The sequence below is a fragment of the Phyllobates terribilis genome, unplaced genomic scaffold (genome assembly GCF_046119375.1).
Source record: "Phyllobates terribilis strain yellow unplaced genomic scaffold, ASM4611937v1 Scaffold_8__6_contigs__length_399053987, whole genome shotgun sequence".
Taxonomy (NCBI): domain Eukaryota; kingdom Metazoa; phylum Chordata; class Amphibia; order Anura; family Dendrobatidae; genus Phyllobates; species Phyllobates terribilis.
Genome location: NW_027362768.1, coordinates 110,584,166 through 110,610,354, shown reverse-complemented (window position 1 = coordinate 110,610,354; position 26,189 = coordinate 110,584,166). Strand labels below are relative to the sequence as shown.

Genomic DNA, 26,189 nt, shown 5'->3' with positions numbered 1-26,189 from the left:
GTGCTTAATGCCAGGATACATTTGTAATTCTGAACAAGAACAACAATGATGGAGTCTTCGAGTTTCTGTAATAAAACACATTGCAGACAAAAGGGGAAATAATTGCCCATAGCTATGAATCAAATTACTGCTCAGATTATTAAAGACAGGTTGGGAAACTAAAGTGACCTAATTGGTTACTGTGAGCAAACTACTCCACTTTTTAGTTGATGAATCCCTGTATGTTTTAGTATGTATATTCACAGATGCCTCCAGATGGCGATGTTTTTCCCTCTACCACTACCTCCAGTAGTCGCTGCGCCATAAAACCTCAGCAAGCATTGTATTGACTAGTAGTCATTTTTTTTACCTGTTAGGCTATGTGCCCACGTTGCGGACCTGAAGCATATTTTTTACGCTTCTCCCTGGCGGGAAAATCGCATGCGGATATTACATGCGGTTTTCCCGCCAGGTAGAAGCGTTTGTGAGGCGTCTTTGCATGCATTTCCGCATGCGGGTTATCAAGCACTTCTCCAAGCATCACTTGGAAAAGTGCTTGACAACTTGTTCAGAATGGTAAAAAATAAAAAAATAAACTTTATACTCACCTTCTGATGCATTCTCTGCCCCGTCCGGAGGCTTGAGCGGCTCACGCTGTTGTGTGCAGGACCTGCGGTGACGTCATTGAGTCATGTGGTGGGTCACATGACTCAATGACGTGGCAGGTCCTTCAGACAACAGCGCGACGGAGGGAAAACATCAGAAGATAAGTATAAACTTTATTTTATTCTTTTTTTTACAGGTTCTTTGGTACCCAGGTCTGGAGGAGAGTCTCCTCTCCTCCAGACTTGGGTACCATCCGCACATTGATTCCGCAGCGCTTCCGCAAAATTAATGAACATGCTGCGGATTTTTGACTGCAGCATATACGCTGCGGAAAAATCCGCAGCATGGGCATTGACATTGCGGAATGCCATTGGGGACCATGGGGTGCGGATCTACATGCGTTTTTCAAGCGTTTACGCTGCGGAAATTCCGCAGCATATACGCTTGAAAAACGCTACGTGGGCACACAGCCTTATGCATTATATAAGCGCAACCATATTCAGAGCAACCAAATAAGACTGTAAACTTATGCTATATTATTTTTCATCATGTCTTTAGTAAATCTGATTTACCCAGGGGTGGACAAATCATTGGAACAACCTGCGCGTTTGCGCAGGGGCCCAAGAGGTAAGCAGGCCCATTTCCATCTCCAAAGCAGGTGCAATTGTGCAATATGATGACCTACTAAACTGCAAAGGGCCCATATATTGTTCTTGCACAGGGGCCCTCTTATGTCTGTATCCGCCTGTGGATTTACCCCATGTGCCAAACTGTCTCATGTATAGTCAGATTCACATTATGCTGCATGTACATCCATATACAGTATAAAAAGTCTGCATGTAACAAGGGGTGGCCCTATGTGTGGGACCTGAGCTATAAAACAGCAGGTTTGCCAATTGTCCCTAAATTTCTGCATTGTCCGTAAAAATAGGGGACCTTTTTCCTCTATCCGGAAAAAGAAGGTGTATGTGATTTTTTTTTTTCACGATGGCGAACCTGTGCACATTATTATAATGGTAATTACCAAAATAGTCATAGTTCACAATGAATGGTGCCCAGGTGGTCACATCAGTATCTAACTTGTAGACTTATGGGGCTCTTTAAGATTCATTATGGTTTCCCAATATCTCTGTAAAAATGTCAGCTGCCTGTGATTTTTGGATAAGTTGTCCATAAAAAACAAAATGTAGGGATGGCTTAGTATTTACACTACAGACCAAAAGTTTGGACACACCTTCTCATTTAAAGATTTTTCTGTATTTTCATGACTTTGAAAATTGTACATTCACACTGAAGGCATCAAAACTATGAATTAACACATGTGGAATTATATACTTAACAAAAAAGTGTGAAACAAATGAAAATATGTCTTATATTCTAGGTTCTTCAAAGTAGCCACCTTTTGCTTTGTTGACTGCTTTGCAAACTCTTGGCATTCTCTTAATGAGCTTCAAGAGGTAGTCACCGGAAATGGTTTTCACTTCACAGCTGTGCCCGGTCAGGTTTAATAAGTGGGATTTCTTGCCTTATAAATGGGGTTGGGACCATTAGTTGTGTTGTGCAGAAGTCTGGTGGATACACAGCTTATAGTCCTACTGAATAGACTGTTAGAATTTGTATTATGGCAAGAAAAAAGCAGCTAAGTAAAGAAAAACGAGTGGCCATCATTACTTTAAGAAATGAAGGTCAGTCAGTCCGAAAAATTGGGCAAACTTTGAAAGTGTCCCCAAGTGCAGTTGCAAAAGCCATCAAGCGCTACAAAGAAACTGGCTCACATGAGGACCACCCCAGGAAAGGAAGACCAAGAGTCACCTCTGCTTCTGAGGATAAGTTTATCCGAGTCACCAGCCTCAGAAATCGCAGGTTAACAGCAGCTCAGATTAGAGACCAGGTCAATGCCACGCAGAGTTCTAGCAGCAGACACATCTCTACAACAACTGTTAAGAGGAGACTTTGTGCAGCAGGCCTTCATGGTAAAATAGCTGCTAGGAAACCACTGCTAAGGACAGGCAACAAGCAGAAGAGACTTGTTTGGGCTAAAGAACACAAGGAATGGACATTAGACCAGTGGAAATCTGTGCTTTGGTCTGATCAGTCCAAATGTGAGATCTTTGGTTCCAACCACCGTGTCTTTGTGCGACACAGAAAAGGTGAACGGATGGACTCTACATGCCTGGTTCCCACCGAGAAGCATGGAGGAGGAGGTGTGATGGTGTGGGGGTGCTTTGCTGGTGACACTGTTGGGGATTTATTCAAAATTGAAGGCATACTGAACCAGCATGGCTACCACAGCATCTTGCAGCGGTATGCTATTCCATCCGGTTTGCGTTTAGTTGGACCATCATTTATTTTTCAACAGGACAATGACCCCAAACACACCTCCAGGCTGTGTAAGGGCTATTTCAGGGCCGGCGTCAGCACCCGGCGTACCCGGGCAAGTGCCGGGGCCCTGGAAAATCAGAGGGGCCCACCGCTCACTCACTATCGGGGCCCGGGCCCAGCCGCCCACTCACTGTCGGGCCGGGCCCACACACCCACCCGCCCACTCACTGTCGGGGCCGGGCCCACACACCCACCCGCCCACTCACTGTCGGGGCCGGGCCCACACACCCACCCGCCCACTCACTGTCGGGGCCCTGGCCGCTTCCTCGGCACCTGTTCAGGGACGCTTGATTGCCGGCACTCCCCCAGACATGGCCGCGCGCTGTCCGGCTGTGTCTGCTAGTAATGACGCGGCAGGGTCGACGGCACTGCACCTTTAATTGTGCTTGTGTGTCTCTCCTGCCGCGTCATTACTAGCAGACACAGCCGCGCAGCGCGCGGCCATGTCTTGGGGAGTGCCGGCAATCAAACACCGTCGGAGGTCCTGCACAGATGGGGGGGAAGCGGCCTGGACCCGACCGCAAGTGGGCCCCTCTGATGGTCCAGGGACATGATGTCTGTGACATGCCGGGGGCCCTGCACTGCCCCATACCTGAGGAGCTGCTGGACAGGACACTGGACCGGGGACAGGTGAGTGAGGCTTCCCCAATCCCCATATTAAAAATATTTGTAATGGGTCTGTGTGAGTGCATGTATGTGAATGTCAGTGTGTATAACTGTGTATATATATTTGTCTGTTTTATATATGTCTTTAAGAATTTGTGTAAAAATATGTGTATGTCTGTATGTGTACAAATCTGGGTACCGTGTGTGCGTGCATATGTCTGGGTACCGTGTGTGCGCGCATGTGTCTGGGTACCGTGTGTGCGCGCATGTGTCTGGGTACCGTGTGTGCGCGCATGTGTCTGGGTACCGTGTGTGCGTGCGCGTGTCTGCGTACCGTGTGTGCGTGCGCGTGTCTGCGTACCGTGTGTGCGTGCGCATATGTCTGCGTACCGCGTGTCTGCGTACCGTGTGTGCGTGCGCGTGTCTGCGTACCGTGTGTGCGTGCGCATATGTCTGCGTACCGCGTGTCTGCGTACCGTGTGTGCGTGCGCGTGTCTGCGTACCGTGTGTGCGCATATGCCTGCGTACCGTGTGTGCGTGTGCATATGTCTGCGTACCGTGTGTGTGTGCGCGTGCGCATGTCTGCACATGTGAAGGATGAGGTGGCAGGTTGGGCCCTGTGTACTAATATATATATATATATATATATATATATATATATATATATATATATATATATATATATATATATATATATATATATAATTTCTCCGCCATATCTGTGCATCATGAATCGTGTATGTGTTAAAAGGGCCCACTGAGACTCTTTCGCCTGGGGCCCAGAAAAACCTGGAGCCGGCCCTGGGCTATTTGACCAAGAAGGAGAGTGATGGGGTGCTACGCCATATGACCTGGCCTCCACAGTCACCAGACCTGAACCCAATCGAGATGGTTTGGGGTGAGCTGGACCGCAGAGTGAAGGTAAAAGGGCCAACAAGTGCTAAGCATCGCGAATGTACAATTTTCATAGTCATGAAAATACAGAAAAATCTTTAAATGAAAAGGTGTGTCCAAACTTTTGGTCTGTACTGTATCTCAGCAGGGGCAAATTAAATGGTCAGGATTTTAACCACGATCATCTTAATATTAGAGCCGTCACCTCCCTTTAATAAAAGGGAGATGATAAAAAAAAATCCTTTATAAAAGAATAAATATTATATACTCCTCCATTCCTCATCCTGCTGCTTAAGTCCCCTGATAGTCATCTCTCCATCTCTTTAGTCTAACACGTTACCACGGCTGCCACCCTTTCAGTACATCGGTCAGCTGTTAAGCAGGCCAGTAGAGAAGTAAAGGAGATAGGAGGGAATCTGGCTAGAGGATCTATGGCTGACTGAGTAGGTACTATTTATTTTTTTGATAGCACACTCGGACCGTATGTTCAATAATTAAAGGGAACCTGTCAAAGCCGGCTGACAGTCAGTGCCTGGCGTGCTTACAGCCGCCACTGTCAGTGCTGTGAGCAATTAATTTAAGGCTGCGTGCCCACGTTGCGGATTACAAGCGTTTTTGATGCGGATTTTCCGCAGCGTAAACGCTTGTAAAACACTTGTTAATCTGCACCCCATGGTCCCCAATGAGAATCCGCAAGTTCTATGCCCATGCTGCGGATCTTTCCGCAGCGTTTATGCTGCGTTCAAAAATCTGCAGCATGTTCATTAATTTTGCGTTTCCGCATGCGGAATTGCCTTATTCAATGCATGAAAAAACGCAAGGCAATTCCGCATTGTCGAAAACGCGTGAAAAACGCACGATAAACGCGTGCGGAATTCCGCATGCGTTTTTCCGGGAGAGGACATGCGGAAATGAAGCAGAAATTTTCTGCTTCATTTCCGCAACGTGGGCACATAGCCTAATTGCTTCAACCACACCCGCATGACTGAAAGCAGGCGGCTTCTGAGAGAAATAAAGTTAATTTTCTCCCAGGTGCCGCACTTTCAGTACAGTGGCACCTGCATAATGCTATAAATCAGCAGATTAACCCTAGATCTGCAGGTTAAGAGCTTTATTGAGCCTGACAAGTTCCCTTTAAAAGAAAAGGGTGGAAAACTGTTTAGTGGTATTATTAGTTAATAACCGTTATTCACTTTCTGCGTCGTCATTGTATGGTGGTTCTATTTTAGCACTATATGATGGCGTTAACTGTGACATTCCCATTTATAAACTGTACCATATATTACATGTCTAGTAGTATTGTTTTTTAGACAACTGTATGTATTATTTAGTAAACGTACACCATTGTTGTTTGGGCACATTCATCATTGCATTTCCGCCAGTTTTTTGGCATGAATACCTCTCAATTTGTGATTTGCGACAAATTCATCAAACAATTTGCGCTTTTTTGAAGTTTTCTTTTGTGGTTTAGTTAGTTTTCTGATTTTTACATCAATGTGGCTTTTCTTGATGTTTTAGACTGATTCATCAATTTAACTATTTCAAAAGGTTTAAAAATTTGACGCAACTCTAACTCTGGTTTCACCATGAAATTATTTTACGCGTGCGCCAGTTTAAAAGTCCTTTTTCAGTGAGATTTTGTAAAACGTGCAACTTTTTTTCCTGCTAAGAAATTGCAAAAAGGTTGAAGGCGGAGGAAATGAAAGATAACTCTTTTGGCTTTAAAATTCATGAATTGCGTGTGCCATTTTGCATTTGGTGCAAAAAATGTCAGCGAAAACCACAAATCAAAAAAGAAAGGTGACTTTAATAAAAACATAAAATGATGAATCGGGTCCATTGTTTTTAGTTGCTGGACACGACATTGCGCTTTTGGGACTTCTTACATATAATTTGCCTTTCCCTTAAATAAGGGATCAGTGCTCCACTTTCAAGGTTTGGGGCCTGGTTGCAACTAAAACCTCCTCCTACCCCATAGCTATGTCGATAACACTGCAATATTTCAGGTCAGGTCAAGCTCCAAAATGATGTAACGAGTATATTAGCGGGATGTAAATCATTCTTTTTTCCACTTGAACAAGGTTCATCTTGGTTTCTTTAGATCCAAGGTCTTCCAGGAGGTTTAGTGAATGGGACTAAAATTACTAAGCGTCAACTAAGGTCACTGACCAGTTACAAAAAGAGTAACCATTTATCTGTCTGTTTTATACTTCTCCAATACAGGAAACATGTTTCCGAGACTCATGGACATTGATATCTGGCAAAATACAATTACTGCTGTCACTAGTGTGTAGTTGGTCTAGCTTAATACCAAGAAGTAAAAGTCGTGGAATTATGGAAATCACAGGATGGATAGACAGGTTAATGATCTGCAAATGATAAAAAAACGGAAACAAAATGTTCAAAATATCTTGATTTATTCAGTATTGAGTATCAGCGCCACGTGCAGAAATCCTCGCATTCATAGCCTTGCTGCTATCGATAAGGTTATTAATGCTTGTCTGAGAAATGTCCTGCTGCGCTGAATGCACTTAGGCACATCATCAAGATCCACTGCTGGCAGTTCCCTCTTCAATTGCCAACCAATGAATTCCCAGATGTGCTCGATAGGAGACAAGTCCGGAGACGCTACAGACCATGATAGTAAGCGTAGGTTACACAGCCCTCTCCCAGCACTATGAGGAACATGCGGTTTGAGGTTGTTTTGTTGAAAAACGGCTTCAGGGACATAAAGAGAAATGGTTCTATAACCAAATCAATGTAACGCCGAGCTGTTATAGTGTACCGGGGATGATGACTAGAGGGGTCCAACTACTGTGCACTATGTCACCACACCGTAGGACCGGTGTGATGTGCCCCCATGGAGACCTCTTCATGGGATTGTCCATGAAACAGTAATACACCCCAGTAGATACAACCTCCCCTGTTGCATAACTGTGCAGCTCAAGAAATGCTGGGTGACAGCAGACGTGTACTGGTGGGCCATACTTCCTCTCAGCATTTCCTCTTGCAATTTGTCTTACTTACATTCTAGGATTGGTTTTGTGACAGTGTAGCAGGACAGAGGCCGCATTACATGTCTGCCACACATTTGTAGCTCTGTCGGGGCTTCTGGCTGAAGCCATAAAAAAAAAACAGGATTTAGACTGAACACCATGATGTAGCCATTCAGTATAATGAGGCAGGTAGAGTCACTTTGTGCTCCTTCTGGCCTCTGTTCCAGCAGTCTCCTTTTTAGGCAGGCACAAAAGCATGGTGAGAAGCTCTGCAGCAGCGATGAGTCAGAGAAGTTCCGCGGCGGCGCCTGGTTCGTCAGAGAGGCCCCGCGGCGGCGCTGGCGAGTCAGAGAGGCCCCGCGGCGGCGATGATGTATCATCATCGCCCATGAGCTTCAAGTTATGCTACTGGAAATCGGACAGGTCTCCGAAGGGCCACAAAAAGAAAAACCAGACATGTTGAAAAGCAAATAGGCTACATTAGATTTGTATAGAATCTGAGAGAAAAAAAAAACAGAACATGTAGGAGAATATCAGGCATCTGAATGGGATTTAAAACGAAAACTGTCTTTGTTGTGACGCGCCCCCTGGGCCTGTGCTGTGCAGGGGGATACCTGGAGCCGGATCGCTGGGGGTTGTAGTCCTCCGTGGCGGTGACACGGTCCATGCCCAGGGCGGTCAAACCAGTGGCAGTCTATATGTAATAGCAAATGTCCGACTACGCCACCCGTGGATTGCGGTCAGTGGGGACCGCCGCTGCGCTGCCGACCGCTGAGGCTGATGTTGTTTGCGCAGCCGAGTATGGAATAACTCCCCACGGGAGAAGTATTGCCTCAGGGCAGCTTATGTGGATGATGGGAGTGATGGTGTGAGCGTCCCAGTAGTAATGGTGCTGGTGCGGCAAGGAATCACAGAGACGTGTGGTACAGTTCAGGGTCTTTACTGATGGTATAAAGCAGACCCTCCCGGGAGTACTGGTTAGCAGTAGGGGCCTGGTCAGTCTGTGAGCAAGCAGGATCTCCCCTGGCCAGGTGGAGTTGTAGTCCTCCCCGACTATCTGCACTCTTTCCTGGCTACCTTGCTCTATGCGGGTAGAAGTAGCCCACGTCCCCGAGTATACCGTGTGGTGCTCACCCGTATGGCCGGTGACTTGGGGCCTTCCGTCAGCCTTCGCTTCACGATGGCGGTGCTGGTCCCTTGCTTGTGACCGTGCCTTCGGGTTTCTAAGGCCAGAGGACATGGAATCCCCTGCCGGTTGGATTCTGCTGCTGGACCTGGATGTCCCCACAGCCTCGGACTCCGTGTCCGGGTATAGTGTCTTCAGCCAAGGCGAGCTTTCTAGCTTCCAGCCTCTGGCACTCACTCCTGCTCCTACAGAGCTCCTGTTGTCACTTTCCCTCTCCAGGCTCTGACTAACTTAATCCCGCCCCAGACCCAGTTTATAAGGGCAGATTCCTCCCCTCCCAGGTCTGGGCGGGCAGTGTTGCATGCTTAGGGCTCCTGACCAGAGAAACCTCCCACTTGCTCTCAGACATAATATCTCTATTACTGTGGTAACCAGACCCCTGGGGTGCCACAGTTGCTCATAGCAACCAATCACAGCACGGCTTTCATTTTACCAGAGCAGTTTAAGTAATGTAAGCGGAGCTCAGATTGGTCACCCTGAACAATAAAGAGTCTTCTTTCCTTTAGACCCTCTTTAGTCCCTCTTATGAACTGTGAGCGCCATTGTGATAAATTTGGCGCAAAACATCAGCAAATTCCACACGACAAAAATAGAAAAGTGACTTCAATGAATCACAAATGATGAATTAGTCCCAGGGTGTTTTGAAGAGTACTTTTGGAGCCACAAGGGTGTTTTGCGTGGAATTTGCCTTAAAAGCACGAACAAAAAATGAACATTGTGCGCAGCAATGTAAAAACGACATTACTCTGCAGGTTCCGTCTCTTGTTACTTCTCTTAACTGCTTCAGAATTCGGAAACTGTGAAGAGATTAAAAGAAGTAGCATTTCTAATCTCAAGGGGTTTTCACTGGGAAGCTGCTCGCTAGCTAAGGAAAGAAAAAAAAAAAAAAAAAAGACGCCAGTGACAGAACAGCTGCAAAAACTACAGCAAAAAATGACAGCAAAATCACCAGTGAAGCAACTTCAAGAAAATGACTGCCGGCATCTTCCGGGCTCAGTTTTGCCCAGAAAACCACAGTAGCTCTGTCTCCACAAAAAGCCCAAGTGTGTACAAAGCCCAAAATCCTCCTCAAAAACAGCTACAAAAACGCCTGGAAATCCCTTCCAATTAATTTAATTTCAGAAGTTTTACGAGTATTTTTTTTCTCCTTAGGCTATGCTTCCACGATGAGCGTTTGATGTTGCAGATTTTCAGCACCTATTAAGTAAATTAGGTTACTTTCGCTTTTTTTCCTATTGTGTGCGGTATTTTTTTTACATGCCTTTTCATCGCGTTTTTTACATTACATTTTTTTGTCTGTTGATGTGTCACGTTTTAAATAAAGTGGCTTTGTTTTTTATACTTTCTTGAATTTGGCCTTAACAAAACTATAGTCATGTGCAGATTACATGCATTTTTGGTGCGTTTCTGCTTTGGAAACACACTAAAAACTCATGTGTTTTTCACTTGCGGATTTTATGCATCTAATGTGGGGAAAAAAACTCAGTGTACCGGCAAGAGAAATTGATGCTGCGGATTTGAAAAAAAACGCACTGCAGGTCAGTGTACGGGGAGAAAAATAGAAGCACAGTTAATGAGATTTCTATAAATCCCATCCACTATTGCTTTTTCCTTACTTACAACAGAGTATATGTTCATTTTGTTTCTATACCAGGTTTTGTCTGGATAATGGCCAGTGTGAACATGCTCCTAAACATTGCATGTATACCAACTTATACTCCAGTTCATTTCTTTCGGTTTTGCTCAGCAGTTTTTAAGCCAAAGCCAGGAGTCGGTAAAAAAAAGTGGGTAAAAATATGCAGCATGAAAAACTTACCAAAAACTCATCATGAGGCTTCATTCCCACAATGAGTTTTTAGCAAGTTTTTTTTTTTTTTTTTTTTTTTTTTTTTTACACTGCATATTTTCCAAAAAATGAAAGTAATCTATTTTACTTAATGGGTGCAGAAAATCTGTAACATCAAAAACTCCCCAAATACTCAGCGTGTGCACGTGGCCTCAAGAGGTGCTGAAAAAACTCCTGGGGGGAAAAAGAAAGTCACTTATTTGAAGAAAAAAAAGTCTCCATGCAAGTTGCTGTTAGATCAAAAGATTGTAGACAAAAGTTCAGGAAAAAACAAAAACACCACAATAAAATCTGCACCAAAAAAAACGCATATTTTGCAGCAATTTCTAGGTGGAAAAGATGCCAAAGAACTGACACGACATTATTTCTACCAGGTGCTTAAAAAAACAGCATCATGGGCATTATCGGCGCAGTTTCCCATTGAAATTAATAGAAAAAGCTTATCTGTATGAATAAAAGCACGAAAAAAAGCTAAATTAATAAAAGCAAAGCAAAAAAAGGAAAAAGGAAAAAAAAAAAAAAAAAAAAAAAAAAACGCAAAAACAGCAAAAAAGGCAAAAGAATAAAAACAATAAATAAAGGAAAGAAGGGCAAAAAAAAGCAAAACAAGGCAAAATAAAAACAAACAAAAAAAGCAAAATAAAAACAAAAAAATAAATAAAAGCAAAATCAAAAAAAGGCAAAAGAGTAAAAACAAAACAAAAAAAAAGCAGAAGAAAAAAAAAAAAACGACTGCAAAACCGTTTGTGAAGGAAGCCGCTCTGGTGCAGGAACATGACAGTGTGGCGCTGCGCTTCTTTCTGGAGGAATGTGCTCCGCTCCTGACCTCACATCTCCCTATAAGCCACAGTGCAGACATGAGAGCGGACCACCTGTTTCTGGGCTCAGCCGCCGCAGCGTTCCCGGGTGGGCGTGGCGACACCAGAGAGTGGGCGGAGGCTCTCTGGTTTAGAAGGCACTCGTGGAATGAAGGCGGGGACAGGGGGTGGTGATTGACAGCATATAGGCGTGGCTTGTGAGTGATGTACTAACAGCATGGAGGCGTGGCCTCTGGGAGAGTGGGCGTGTCTGTGTGCCCTGTGTGCGCTGGAGAGCGGTGGCGGCGCCAGTCGGTCAGAGGAGACGCTGCGCGGCGGTCGTCGGGTAGTGGTTGAGTGTTGATTTAACGCTTGTATCGGAACCGTTACGGAGCTCGGGCGGCCTGGGAGTGACGTGGAGTTATCGGGGATGCTGCAGTGCTGCCCTTCAGGTAATGCCGGCACCGCCGGGTTACGGGGGGATGATCCAGGACTTGTTTTGCATCTTTGTGAGGTTTAGGGCACAGATCTGCAACCTGTGGCTCCAGCTGTTGGGAGACTACAGCCCTCAGCATGCAGCTGTCAGGGCATTATGGGAGTAGTAGTTACAAGTCAGCCTGGGGCCACAGATGCGCTGGAGGCAAGGACTGATCGGCAGTGTGGACTGTGGCCTCACTGGCTGCTGGCGATCACTGGCCCCGGACAGGGCTGGCATGCCTTCATTATAATGAATGGTGATCACATCTGGTCTGATGATTGGCACAATCTGATTGGTGATCAATCAAAGTCTTTACAACTTTTTGTAGTGTTGCACTCAGAAGATTCTGTTGTATGGTGTCTGTACTGCGCTGTGGAATTTGTTGGCTCTATATTAATAGTTATTATTGGCTGAATGTGGTCCTACAGGGTCCGGGGCTGGTATTACAAGGCTCTTAGTATTATTGGGCACTGCTGTGCCCGTCATATGGCTCTTGTTTACTTTCTGCGGTTTTCTTTGACTGTTCCAATGTTGTATTGCGCTCTGTAGAGCAGGACGGCGTCCATTACAGTGTTTTCCAGCTGTTGTATCACTGACGCCTGGTGATTGTGTGTCCTATAGTGTTATACCAGCTGCTTCATACCAAGAAGTGGCACATGTCGCCATCCTGCCCTCACAGTACACACTGTACATGGCGTGTATCAGCAGGCGGGCGTCTTAAGTGCTAGCAACGTAGGGGAAGTTGGCTTCATTCAGTAGGATTGTTCTACAGCTGATGAGTATTATCAACATTTATTCACCTTGTAATGCTGCCTAAATGAACGAATGACATGGGGAGATCAGCGGTGCCACAACTTGTGACATTGGGGTAGAAGATGAGCGGTGCCACAACTTGTGACATTGGGGTAGAAGATGAGCGGTGCCGCGGCTTGGGACATTGGGGTAGAAGATGAGCGGTGCCGCGGCTTGGGACATTGGGGTAGAAGATGAGCGGTGCCGCGGCTTGGGACATTGGGGTAGAAGATGAGCGGTGCCGCGGCTTGGGACATTGGGGTAGAAGATGAGCGGTGCCGCGGCTTGGGACATTGGGGTAGAAGATGAGCGGTGCCGCGGCTTGGGACATTGGGGTAGAAGATGAGCGGTGCCGCGGCTTGGGACATTGGGGTAGAAGATGAGCGGTGCCGCGGCTTGGGACATTGGGGTAGAAGATGAGCGGTGCCGCGGCTTGGGACATTGGAGGGGGAATCAGTGGTCCCGAAATGTATCTTCATGCAGTTTATAAATGGGGAATAAAGGTCTGAAAAGAAAAGGCTGTCCAATTATTCCTCAAAGATTTGGGTTTGTAGACATAAGATTGTTTTCAGATCCAGAGAGTTGGAATCTGATATATGTGACCGGCCTTGGGGCTAACATTTCATCATCTGCTGAAGTCTGAGTTAATTATATTCTTGGATGAGGAAGTGAGAGCTGAGAGGGCACGCTCTACCCTCTTTTTAACTTTAAGGGGCGCTCTGACATACCTTGAAGTATGCATCCATCCAGGAATATTTCAGATTTATGCCCCCCATCCCTGCATCGCCAGTTATTTACATCCAGCCCATTTGTGCATAAGGTTCAGCCATTCACCAAGTACTCGTATGTTTTCCTAATTTGGGAGCCAAATTACAGAACAGCATATATTACAAGGTATGATACATCCAGGCCTTATTTCATTTACCTCTTAGGCTGTAGATGCAGGGAGCCCATTTAAATCAGACTTTGACACTCCTGCACCATTATTCCGTGCACATATGACTCGGAGTGAGGTGTGTGTCAGTCTATACGATACGGGATGTGTTTATATGGACGGACTGATGGATTACGGGGTTTTGGTTCGTAGCTGTTCTTGGTGGAATCGCTGCTTACAGAATATTTACACATGGCTGCCAGACCGTGGTGAACATGAGCCTATAAAATCCATCTGTGGTCAGTGTGTTCTTAGCATTCGTGCTGTATAATACTCTGATGTGTGCATTTGCAGGGTGGCACTTTAAAACTGCTCCTGGAGTTTGGAAGGAGGGCATTTATTCCAGAGTTTCTAGTAAAGTGAAAAATCTTGGAGCTCTCGGACACATCAGAACCTGGATGTCTGACAAAGACTTACTGATAGGGAATGTAGATTGTGAGCCCCATTGGGGACAGAGCTGCGGTATATGATTGTGCTATATAAGTAAAATAAATAAAATGAATACATAAGTATGAGCATGATGCCTATGTACATAGATGGATCTATGGCCGAGCCCTCTCCTGCTGAGGTCCCAGAGATCGCTGCTCCAGGATCTAGTAGCTGCATGTGCTCTGTTGGATTGGCTCTATTTGTTTTTTTTAAGTGATCCACTCCTTAACTTCTCAGTATAAATGAAGGGACCTGACACTGATTTTAATGAGATGACCACCCATGTGTAGTCAGTCGCCTGTTTGGGACGGAGGTGGGTGGGGTTGGTGCAGGTCTGTCATTCGGCATGAACAGCTTTCCAACTAAACCTCCAACTAATTTCCTGAGAGAATGACTTTTATGTTTTCATTGGCTGTAAGCCATAATCATCAACATTAACAAAAATAAACACTTGAAATAGATCACTCTGTAATGACTCTATATAATATGAGTTTCACCTTTTGTATTGAAGAACTGAAATAAATTAACTTTTTGGTGATTATTCTAATTTAGTGAGCTGCACCTGTAGCACTTTGCTCTAGTTTCAAGGATCAGCTGAGCACTTCTGCCTCTTTGTTTCTGTGATCAGTAGGGGGTCTTAGGACCCCAAAATCTACCAGTTATAGATTCTGATGTGGTAATAGTTCAAAAGTTTTTTAAAAGTTTTTAATTCAATTCGTAAGTTTCATACATATATATCTCTCTGAAGCTGCTTGGAGAGAGGACTGCTGCTTTTTTTGCTTGCCTTCATTTCCAATATATACACATTTAGATATTGGGCATCGGTTTGTGATTGTGTCTTTAGTGTCTTCACTTGCGGTCTGGGTGTCTGGATTGCTCTCTTGCCATTACTGAGCCATTCTCTTTCTCCAAGTTGCTAATGTTTCGTCAATATTTACTAATTACGGTTACTCTCTGAAGTTTTCACATGTAAACCTTAAAACAGCAACCTGGAAATTGAAACATTGTAGCAAAACAAGAATGAGTGAATCATCTTGGTCTTGGTCATGACTTTCTTTCCCTTTGGGGAAAGTTCCCACCTTCTTTCTTTGTCAGGTGGAAACCCAAGAGGTGGAAGGTTGTATGTTGTACACCATGGTCCCCTTCTAATCCTATCTGTCTATATAATGAGTATCGGTGCTATATATACTGTATGAAGTGAATGGAAATTTACATTTTAACAATGTGATCATTGTTTCAAATATGCATTGGGGATTAAGGCCCCCATTCACAGGATATCTGCTGCCAAACTCCTCTGATGGCGGCTTATCTGACCAAGAACAAAAAGATCAGAAGTCCAAAATTGGACACTCCGGATCCTTCTCTCTGGATTTGGTAGGCACTGGATATCTGTGGGTTCAGCCAATGTTAGTCTAATGCAGGGATGCCAAACTCAAACACACAGAGGGCAAAAATGAAAAACCTGGACAAAGTCGCAGGTCAACCAGTATACCGAATAATGGGCCCCACACACTCTTCCATATAGTATAATGGGCCCCACATAGTCCTCCATATAGTATAATGGGCCCCACACAGTCCTCCATACAGAATAATGGGCCCCACACAGTCCTCCATACAGAATAATGGGCCCCACACAGTCCTCCATACAGAATAATGGGCTCCACACACTCTTCCATACAGAATAATGAGCCCCACATAGTCCTCCATACAGAATAATGGGCCCCACACAGTCCTCCATACAGAATAATGGGCCCCACACAGTCCTCGTTTTCAGAATAATGGGCCCCAAACAGTCCTCCATACAGTATAATGGGCCCCACATAGTCCTCCATACAGTATAATGGGCCCCACACAGTCCTCCATACAGAATAATGGGCCCCACACAATCCTCGTTTTCAGAATAATGGGCCCCAAACAGTCCTCCATACAGAATAATGGGCCCCGCATAGTCCTCCATACAGAATAATGGGCCCCGCATAGTCCTCCATACAGAATAATGGGCCCCACACAGTCCTCCATACAGAATAATGGGCCCCACACAGTCCTCCATACAGAATAATGGGCCCCACACAGTCCTCGTTTTCAGAATAATGGGCCCCAAACAGTCCTCCATACAGAATAATGGGCCCCGCATAGTCCTCCATTCAGAATAATGGGCCCCACATAGTCCTCCATACAGAATAATGGGCCCCACACAGTCCTCCATACAGAATAATGGGCCCCACACAGTCTTCCATACAGAATAATGGGCCCCACACAGTCCTCCATACAGAATAATGGGCCCCACACAGTCCTCCATACAGAATAATGGGCCCCACACAGTCCTCCATACAGAATAATGGGCCCCACACAGTCCTCCATACAGAATAATGGGCCCCACACAGTCCTCCATACAGAATAATGGGCTCCACACAGTCCTCGTTTTCAGAATAATGGGCCCCAAACAGTCCTCCATACAGAATAATGGGCCCCGCATAGTCCTCCATTCAGAATAATGGGCCCCGCATAGTCCTCCATTCAGAATAATGGGCCCCACATAGTCCTCCATACAGAATAATGGGCCCCACACAGTCCTCCATACAGAATAATGGGCCCCACACAGTCCTCCATACAGAATAATGGGCCCCACACAGTCCTCCATACAGAATAATGGGCCCCACACAGTCCTCCATACAGAATAATGGGCCCCACACAGTCCTCCATACAGAATAATGGGCCCCACACAGTCCTCCATACAGAATAATGGGCTCCACACACTCTTCCATACAGAATAATGAGCCCCACATAGTCCTCCATACAGTATAATGGGCCCCACACAGTCCTCCATACAGAATAATGGGCCCCACACAGTCCTCGTTTTCAGAATAATGGGCCCCAAACAGTCCTCCATACAGTATAATGGGCCCCACATAGTCCTCCATACAGTATAATGGGCCCCACACAGTCCTCCATACAGAATAATGGGCCCCACACAGTCCTCGTTTTCAGAATAATGGCCCCGCATAGTCCTCCATACAGAATAATGGCCCCGCATAGTCCTCCATACAGTATAAGGGGCCCCACATAGTCCTCCATACAGTATAAGGGGCCCCACATAGTCCTCCATACAGGATAATGGGCCCCACATAGTCCTCCATACAGGATAATGGGCCCCACATAGTCCTCCATACAGGATAATGGGCCCCACATAGTCCTCCATACAGGATAATGGGCCCCACATAGTCCTCCATACAGTATAATGGGCCCCACACACTCTTCCATACAGAATAATGGGCTCCACACACTCTTCCATACAGAATAATGGCCCCACATAGTACATACAGTATGGTGGGCCCCGCACAGCCCCCCCATACAGTATGGTGGGCCCAGCACAGTCGTGGCGGTTCTGGTGTCGCAGGCCAAATATATTCACCCTGCTAGCCAGATTTGGCCCATGGGACAGAGTTTGACATGTATGGTCTAATGTGTCTGGGGGGAATTTAAGAGAACATAATGGCCTGAAAAAAGCAGGTTCTACTACTAAATATTTTATACTTTTTTCTCAGATCTCTTGTATATTGTTAAGACATCTACAATGTATGCTATTGGATTAGTGGACCATTGTGGGAGATTTATTAAAAACTAGTGAAAGCAGAAGCGGTGGCGTTTTTGTACATGCCTTGTAAGACTCTGAAGCTGGCCACACACATAAAATGGCTCATGAGATGGCTATCTTCTCCAACATAACCATATAGACTCCGAGCATTATCTCCTTCTGGAACAAAGGTTCTGGCATAAAGATATTGCCCCACAGTATTTGCCATCAGGGCACAGTGTAGGCCCCTTATACACATTAGAACCTGCCTGACATAAACCTCCCACGGAAACCCCTGATAAGGCCTTCAGTTGCATGTGTTGCCCATCATAAGAAAAGCGCACCACACACAGTTTTTTTTTTTTTTTAATTTATTGTTGTGTTATGTTTTTTCCGTAGAAAAAAATCAACGAGGCTTTTCATAAATATAAAGAAAAGGAATAGTAGCAATGTAAACCCTTCACTTTTTTTTGTCTCAATTGGGTGAATGGATAGATATACCCGCAGGAAAGGGAACCAAACCAGGGAATAAAGGCGCTTGTAGGGTTAATGTGTAAGGGTAGCAAATAAGACAAGATAGCGCAACACCCTAAGGTGAGCCTGGCTATATCGGCACAACACTATTCTAGGCGTGTGAAAAGGGACAGGGCAGCAAATGTCACAATTCTTACAAAACAAGTTGCAGATCTTGGTTGAGGAGCATCAGTATGTAGAATAACCTCTGGGGTATGGCGGCAATTTGGTAGTATATAGGACATCAGACTGGGCACATAGTTCCAAGGAGAGAATAGTTTCGTCAAAGAAAAAAATACTTTATCGAAGATGAGGCTCAAGCGCGCAACACGTTTCAAGGCACCGAAGCCTCTTTCTCAAGGGAGTTGAGACATTATACATATTGGAGGACATTCAGCACATGCATGCATACAGAAATGGTGCAAAAGCACCACAATTCCAGAAACAGGAACATCTATGAGGAGTAATTGCATTGTAATTAGAGATGAGCGGATCGATTTGTTGGACTTCGGTCCAGGGCAGTGGTACCTGTCGGCTAGTCAGGAAGCTCGCAAATCTCTTACCTTCCCGCGTCATCAGAGCTGGCGCGACGTCATGATGTACATATGTCGTCGCACCAACCCTGTCTAATGAAAAGCCATGCCGGAAGGTAAGAAATTCCAAAGGTACAGTTGACCTGGTCCTCCGAACCGTTCCTCTCATCTCTAATAGTAGAGTACATGTCAATTAAACAGAATCCAAATTATAAATATGAATTGATGGAACTAATAAGCATAGAAGACCTGTATCAAATAGATGTAATGAAATAAAAAGTAACAAGGCTGGGGAATGGAAGGCAGGTAATAGCTCAGTACCGCTGTCTAGAATGCGTGCCAATGTGGCTGAGTAGCCGAGATGCTGATTTGGAGCTAGAAAACTAGCGCATGCGCTCTGAGAACATCATGAAAAAGAGAGACAAAGACGCTAATAAATATCGAAATGTTCCAAGATTATTAGGTAACTGGGAATCTGGACTTATAGTGGGCGGTATGTGCCCTGGTCTTGGGGAAGGGCATGTAGGGTGCCCTGTTTTGACTGTAGAGAATGGAGCCATAATTCGACCTTGTGTAAGGGACCTTACGGCGAACAAACTCATTACTTAGAAGTAGGTTGACGGATGAACAAACAACCGCCTGGTGAAGGATAGTTACGCTCATGCAGCCATACACGTTGTAGTCCATTTTGGCAAACTACATGTTGCATTGGCAGAGGCAACGAAGAAGATCTTCCTGGGAAACTTCTACCAAGGAGAGGTCGTTCAACCATCAGACAAAAGATTCAGACGCATTAACCATCAGGATCTGTGATCAGTCGGATAAAACTATCTTCATTGTTTAATTTCATTAGAAGATAGTTCGACCACTTTCATCAACTTTAGACTGATGTATAGTGGCACGTTGGCCTAGGTTGTTGTGTGCCGAATCGAAAAACTTTAATTTAAAAAAATAATCTGTAATATACTTCTGCTTTGTAATGGCTCCTCTGAAACTGGAGCCTGGTTTAGTGCTATACATAGTACAGAGACAAGATAATTTAGATGCGGTGATAAATACAGTAACTCAAGGGCCCAGACGGTGTGAAACTTATCTGCGACTTGACGCGCGTCCCCTCTGGCCATTTGAAGTTGGGATCTAATCTCGCCTGGAACTGCTACTGGCACATCTGCTTTTTAACAGGTTTGTGTGGAATTCTTGGGTGTAGTATTTCTATCTTGGACGTAATGCTAGTCAGAGAATTCTACGAAGAGGCGAAAATACTTTTCATTTTGGTTTCTGTCCTGTGAAGTTGTATTGTTTCCTGGAACAAATTTCAAAGCAGATGCAGCTTGCAAAAGAATTGGGCAACGTCAAGTGGTGACAATGGGGTATAGTATAATTAGCACTGCTGTTTAAAGGGGTTGAGCAAGAATTTTATATTAATGACCCATTGTTGGGATATCTGATCTTTTGGGGGGTCAGACACCATGCACCCCCACTGTGGGCTGGCATGCCCGAATTACTTTGCTGGTGCAGTGTGCCCTGCAGCTCAGCTCCTGTCCTGTTCTGGCTCTTTACACCGAAGGACATTTATAATTGTATTTCCGGCAACATTTTTGAGCAGATTGAGACATTTCACTGTCATAAATGTGCAAGTCAAATCTATCAGTGTTTTTACTACATTTATGACACCAGTTTATAGTATCTGCGCCAAAAGTTACAATGACGAGAAAATGAGTTTGACATATTTATGACTACATTTCTACACAAGTCACATTGTAGACAGGTCGAAGGGCTTTAAAAACAAAAGGTTTGGAATTAATGCATTTATGTTGCAACTATTTTTAAGGCATAAAAAGTAACTGTTAGCACAAAATTTGACCTCACTGTGTGACACTTGACATAGGTTTCCTTTTTTTACTTTGCAAAGGATACCAGGTAGAGATGACTAATTGATTCGCAGCACCCTGGTCAGGCAGCCAGGTCGGTATTTTGCGACTTTTCAGCATTTGACACATTGATTTCAGACTCTGATCTAAAATTGAATGGTGTACTGCCATGCCTAAGAAGTTAGTAAATTTTTCAAAAGGTGCAAGATTTGGCACAAGTGACGCCATTTTTGCTAAATGTGGACCTCTGCATACAGCTGGTCATCGCCAGAGCTGCAAACAACTGACCAGCGCAGGTGTCGGTCCCCCACCAATTCGGTGTTGATGATCCGATTGATGGATAAGCTCTGGACAAACACCATCTACTATAAGCCGTCCCATGGCTATCCTACCTGTACATCAGTCATTTGGTGCGCATTGTTAATAAAGCTGTTGCATTTCTTGACTCCGAGTGCTCCTTTTTTCATCTCGTTATTGAAGTATAGTTCTCTCACGCAATCGGACCTTGTGGTATTGGTGACGCTTCTGCGCTCTGAATCGTACAGAATCTGTAACAACTGCCCTCCTTCAGAAGAGTCTCATACTACCCGGGAATGCAGAAGGCGGCACACCATGCTAGATGGTCCGTCACATAGGAGAACCAAGGTGTTGGTACCGTTTTAATGCATGCCCCTGATAGTTTTTTTTTGGCACAATTTGTGTCTTGCTGGTCATTCTACTGTATTAGGGAATGCTCTATAACGAACACATGATCACGGATGTAAAACATTAACATAGTTTATCTTCTCTGCTGACCATTTAAAGGGGTAACAAATGACGTCCTATCAGGATAGGTGATTATCATGAGATTGGTGGAAGTCCGACACCTTCCGATCAGCTGAAATCTGCTCTGGCATTGGTTGGATAGAAGCGGCAATTGGGTAAAAAACCAAAACGCTGTACATTGTGGCGTGGAGGCTACCAAGTACTGCAGTTTTATCTCTCATTCAAGTGAAGTCCCTTTAAATCTAAATATCGGAAAATTAGTCTGTGCAAGCGCTAGTACCGTCCAAAGTCTCAGCAACAGTAAACAAGGCCTGATATCTCTTACTTTATGAAGTTATTTATTTTTATTTGTGAAAGACAGAATAAAAGTGACTTCTGTTTTTGGCACCCTGTCCGTGTTTTGATTTTCCCTTATCACTTGAGTTAATGGAGATAAATGGTACAAAACCAAAATATCATGTATCCTCTTCATGGGCAACATCTAACTGATCAGATTAAGAAATCAGGCCCGGAGTGTGGAGGCCCGGAGTATGATCCATAGTAGCAATCCATGTGTAATGGGCCTGTACGTTCACTATTGTGTATCTGGAATATATCAATAATCAGTGATCCTATTATGTAATAAAGGTGTGTGAGTTACACACAGATGTTTTCCTTGAGTCATATTGATCACTTGTCAGTTTTACGGCTTCTTAGAATTTTTCTCACTGGTATGACATGATCATGGTGCCTAAAATGTGTCCATCCGTCCGCGCCTATTATAGTCATTCATCCAGATAATGATGGCTTCTGCTAGGGGGCATTCTAGGCCGTGCAGAGCAGGTGTTACACAAGTGAAGATGAGGTCACTGTTGCTCCATTTCCTCTTATCAGGTTTCAGTCCTTATTTTTTTCCCCTGGAACTTTTTACAAGTTTGTTTTATTGCTTCTTGCTGTTTTGATGCGGGAGGCTGTGGTTAATGGGGACCTGTCACTGGGACACGTCTATAAAACTAGTGTATCCTAGAGTGCTTTGCAGTAAGACCAGAAATGGGTTGCAATTTTTGACTGCAGCTCTCTCGCCCATGAACCGTTGCGTGTTGCCTCCACCAAATCCAGATGTTTTTGCAATAATCCCATATTATATGTACATTATAAACTACATAGTCGAAGGTCTTTGCAACAGTAAAGAACAAAGCAACACTTTTGGATATTTTCTTACCTTTCATAGTCCTGAGGCAAGAATGAAATTTACTGCTACCTGTCATCCATTTCCATTACAACATCTCATTGAGGTCTTGTCTGCCCTACAGACATGTCAAATGCTTATAATCCTCCTTAAAATAATACCATCGTTCCTTTTCTTAGAATTTTAAAATTGTTTCATCCCTCTGTTATTTTGCCTGGCAATGTCTGAGCAGAACTAGGGCTACACGGGGACTTATGGCCATACGATAGAAAGTCTCAATGTCCTGCTGCCACAACCGCAGGTAGTCATAGTAAATAGGGTTGAATTTCTGATGACTTTGGGTCATGGTCGTGGCCAACTATGGTCTCAATTTGACCCATTTAATTTCATCACTTGCATTAAGGACATGGCAAAATTTTGACACATGGGCACAAGTTGACTTGAACTTCCTGTACGGACTACGAAAGCCGGACATACACATTACATGGCTGTCGGCTAAGCAATGCATTGGGCGATCGGTTGTCCTCCAGCTATCTCAGCCAACTCTCCCATACTGATAAGCGCTAGCTCGGCTGAGCGCTCCTATGAGAAAGCCGCCGCCTGACACGTCAGCCACATTGTTCTCAGGGAGAACAATGTGATCAACAGTCCAAAATCAGACATGCGCAATCGATATCTTTCCCAAACCATCAATCGGCCGGCTTCCTCCACACACTGGACCACTGAACGAACCTGTAAATATATTCAGGTTCAGCCAACATTAGTCCAATGTATATGGGGGACTCGAGTGCTACTGTTACCCTTGTCAGTAGGGCATGCCCTCTATCCTTTCAGCACTGATTAGTATCCCTGATCATGTTTCTGCTGGACATTGCGGGCTTTTTAGTTTTTTTTCCCTCTTAGTAATGAAATGGTAACACCTCCATCATTTTATTTTTCTTCCTTATCAACTTTTGTGCACAATAGGAGTGGAATCTATCCGAGCTGTAATCATCTTTTCACTTTCCCCGGGCCTTGCCAGGGCTCCTTGTGCTGAATGCGGGATGGTTATCAGCCTCGGTGGCTCTCGTCCGTCTGTGTTTTTCCTGTTGGTGAACGCTATCGATTGTATTTAAATACCCCAGAGAGTGTGGGATTTGGCAGCTGATCACATTAAGGCTTTTGACTTTCGTCTTCTCCGAACAACAAAGGACTGAGGAAACTAAACTAATCTTAAGTGGCTGAATCGTGTTCATACATTCCAGTGGTGGCAAATATAAAAGCTTAACTTTTTCCCCAGCCACTTAATTCTCATCCTCTTACAAATTTTTGGGAGAATTTTGGAGCCATCATGGGTGGAAAAAAATGTGAAAATTAATAGCATTCAGCTTTTTTTGCGTGGAAAAGCTGTGGTTTTGTACCATTGAATGCCAAAGGGTTCTTGTTAGGTTTTGCGACATACCTGTAACTACTGGTCCATTTAGAGGGGCTGATAATCGGGCAACGAGCCTACTTAGGAATTTGTACTTTTTCCACCAATCATCCAACGAATGAGCAAAAAGCTCATTGTTCAGGTAATTTGGATCAGCTTTGCCAATATAAAAATCGTGGTCATCAGCAGCTCATGTCCCCTGTTTTGCCAACAAACACAATGCTATATGAGGACAGAACGATCGTATTAATGATCATCCCACTCCCGTCAGTATTCATCAAGTTAGTAAACGAGCGCCGTTTGACCTATATAGTGATTGGTACTTAATGGGCCAAAATCGACTGGTGTTGATGGAACCTTGTCCATGGCAGAGTGCGAGCTTCTGACTTCTGCAGATCTTCTAGTTCGAGATATGCGCTTTTTACTATACGAATCTGTCATGTGTGAACATACCACGAAGAGTAGCTCCCAATCGGTGTGGCCATGTTTTACTTGTTCTCACATTCCGAGTGTAGCCTATTGTTTAAAGTAGTTGTCCACCGGTAAAATATAGCTTCCAAATGTACATCGGCTTACCACTACCAGTGTTTCATCTGCAATTCATCTATTGAGAACCACTGTTTTTTTTGGCTTTAGAGAGGTGTAAAGACCTAGAAGGCTTAATGGATCCTAGAGCTGAGTCATCCTGGTGGTCAGATTGGACTGCATTTTCCGTCTTACGCTTCAGTAGGCTGGCAGTCTTTGTAATGATTTACAATGTGAGTTGGCACAGTGGTCAAAACAACATTGAGCAAGCAACCTGCTGAACTGTGTCAACTGGTCCTGTCCGGAACTACATGTTTCCAGATCTGCTTACATGGCTAGTCATACACTATTCTGACAAAAGTAGTGGGACACCTACACATTACACCTACAGGAGCTTTCATGATCTCTTATTCAAATTCTATAGGCAGTAATATATAGTTGGTCCCTTTGCAGGTACAGCTTGTGGTGCTCTGTGAAGACTTTGTAGAAGATTTTGGAGGTGTCTGTTGGACGTTTTGCCTCTTCATCCAGAAGAGCATTTGTGAGGTCAGACACTTGTTGTGGAGGAAATGCTGGGATCACAATCTCCTTTCTAGTAAATTCCAAAAGTGTTGGATGGAGTTGAGGTCAGGACTCTGTGTGGGCGGTCATGTGCTTCCACACCAAACTTTTCCCCGACCATATCTTTTTGGACTGGGGACCAGAAAAGGGCTTTTCCTTACCTGTTACCACAAAGTTGTAAGCTACAATTGTCCAAAATGTCTCGGTATACTGAAATATCAAGATTTTCCTTCACTGGAACAATGGGGCCTAGGCCAACCCCAGAAAACAATCCCATAGCATTATCCCTCCACTATCTTTACAGTTGGCACAATGCGGTCAGGCAGGTAAAGTTCTCCCGACATTCGCCAAACCCAGACTTTGTCCATCAGATGCCTCGTAGAAAAGCGTGATGCGTCTCTTCACAGAACACGTTTGCAATGCTCAAGTCCTGTGGTGGCGGCTGTACACCACTCGATCTGATGCTTGGTAATTTAAGGCTTTGATGCATCTGCTTGGCCATAAAGCTCCAGTTGAACAGATTTTGGTCTAATATTAATACCAGAGGAGGTCTGTACTGTGCAGTTATGGGGTTGAAGAGCGTTGTAGACTTTCATGCCCTCTGATCCTTAGTATTCTCTGACCCTGATGTGACATGTTACTTGGTCTCCACTTCGTGGCTGAGTTACTGCGGTTCCATCTACCGCTCAATAATATCACTCACAGGAGATGGTAGAATATTTAGGATTGAAGAAATCTCATGATCTGACTTGTTCCACCAGTGGCTCCTATTACAGGACTGCGTAGGTATCGGTGATCTCTTTCCCACCAGCCATTCTTTCACAATGTTAGTAAAGACAGATGGCATGGCCAGGGTCCAGAGGCATAGGTAATGAATGACAAACCTGGATTCTGTGATGTGTCCCAATACTTTTCTCAGTGTAGTGTATTTTCTACCTGGTAAGTAGCTTACTTTTCCTATCTCAGCAGTTGCACATTACATCTAATATCATACGGAGCCATTAGAATCGACAACATGTTTCTAGCATGGAGGAAACTGCAGTACCGAGAGCAAATTCACCCAAAATGGACCATAAACGGGTCAAAAAAGGATTATCTGCAACTCCTCCTTTATTAACTGGACAGTTCATTGATGAACTAATTGTCGCAGGTTCATCTTCTTTAATCCCTACCGATCAGCTAATACCACTGGGTGAAGCCATTTAGAATCGAAAAGGCGAAACACTGTGTTTATGATCCAACAAGGATGCTGTAAAATTAATGGGTTAAAACTTTTAAACCTCCTTATCCGAGTCGCACATTTACTTGTTCTTGTTTGGTCATGTCAAGCTGTCTCTAGTTTA

The 26,189-nt window shown here is 44.5% G+C and overlaps 1 protein-coding gene across 1 annotated transcript in view; it reads left to right on the top strand.

Annotated features, from left to right (window-relative positions):
• The first annotated feature begins 11,543 nt into the window (after positions 1-11,543).
• Positions 11,544-26,189, top strand: part of ARHGAP29 (Rho GTPase activating protein 29) — a 121,580-nt gene continuing 106,934 nt past the window's right edge. Inside the window, exon 1 of the mRNA XM_073643223.1 lies at positions 11,544-11,744. The gene's annotated coding sequence lies outside the window, so the exon portion shown is untranslated. The remainder of the gene's footprint in view (positions 11,745-26,189) is intronic.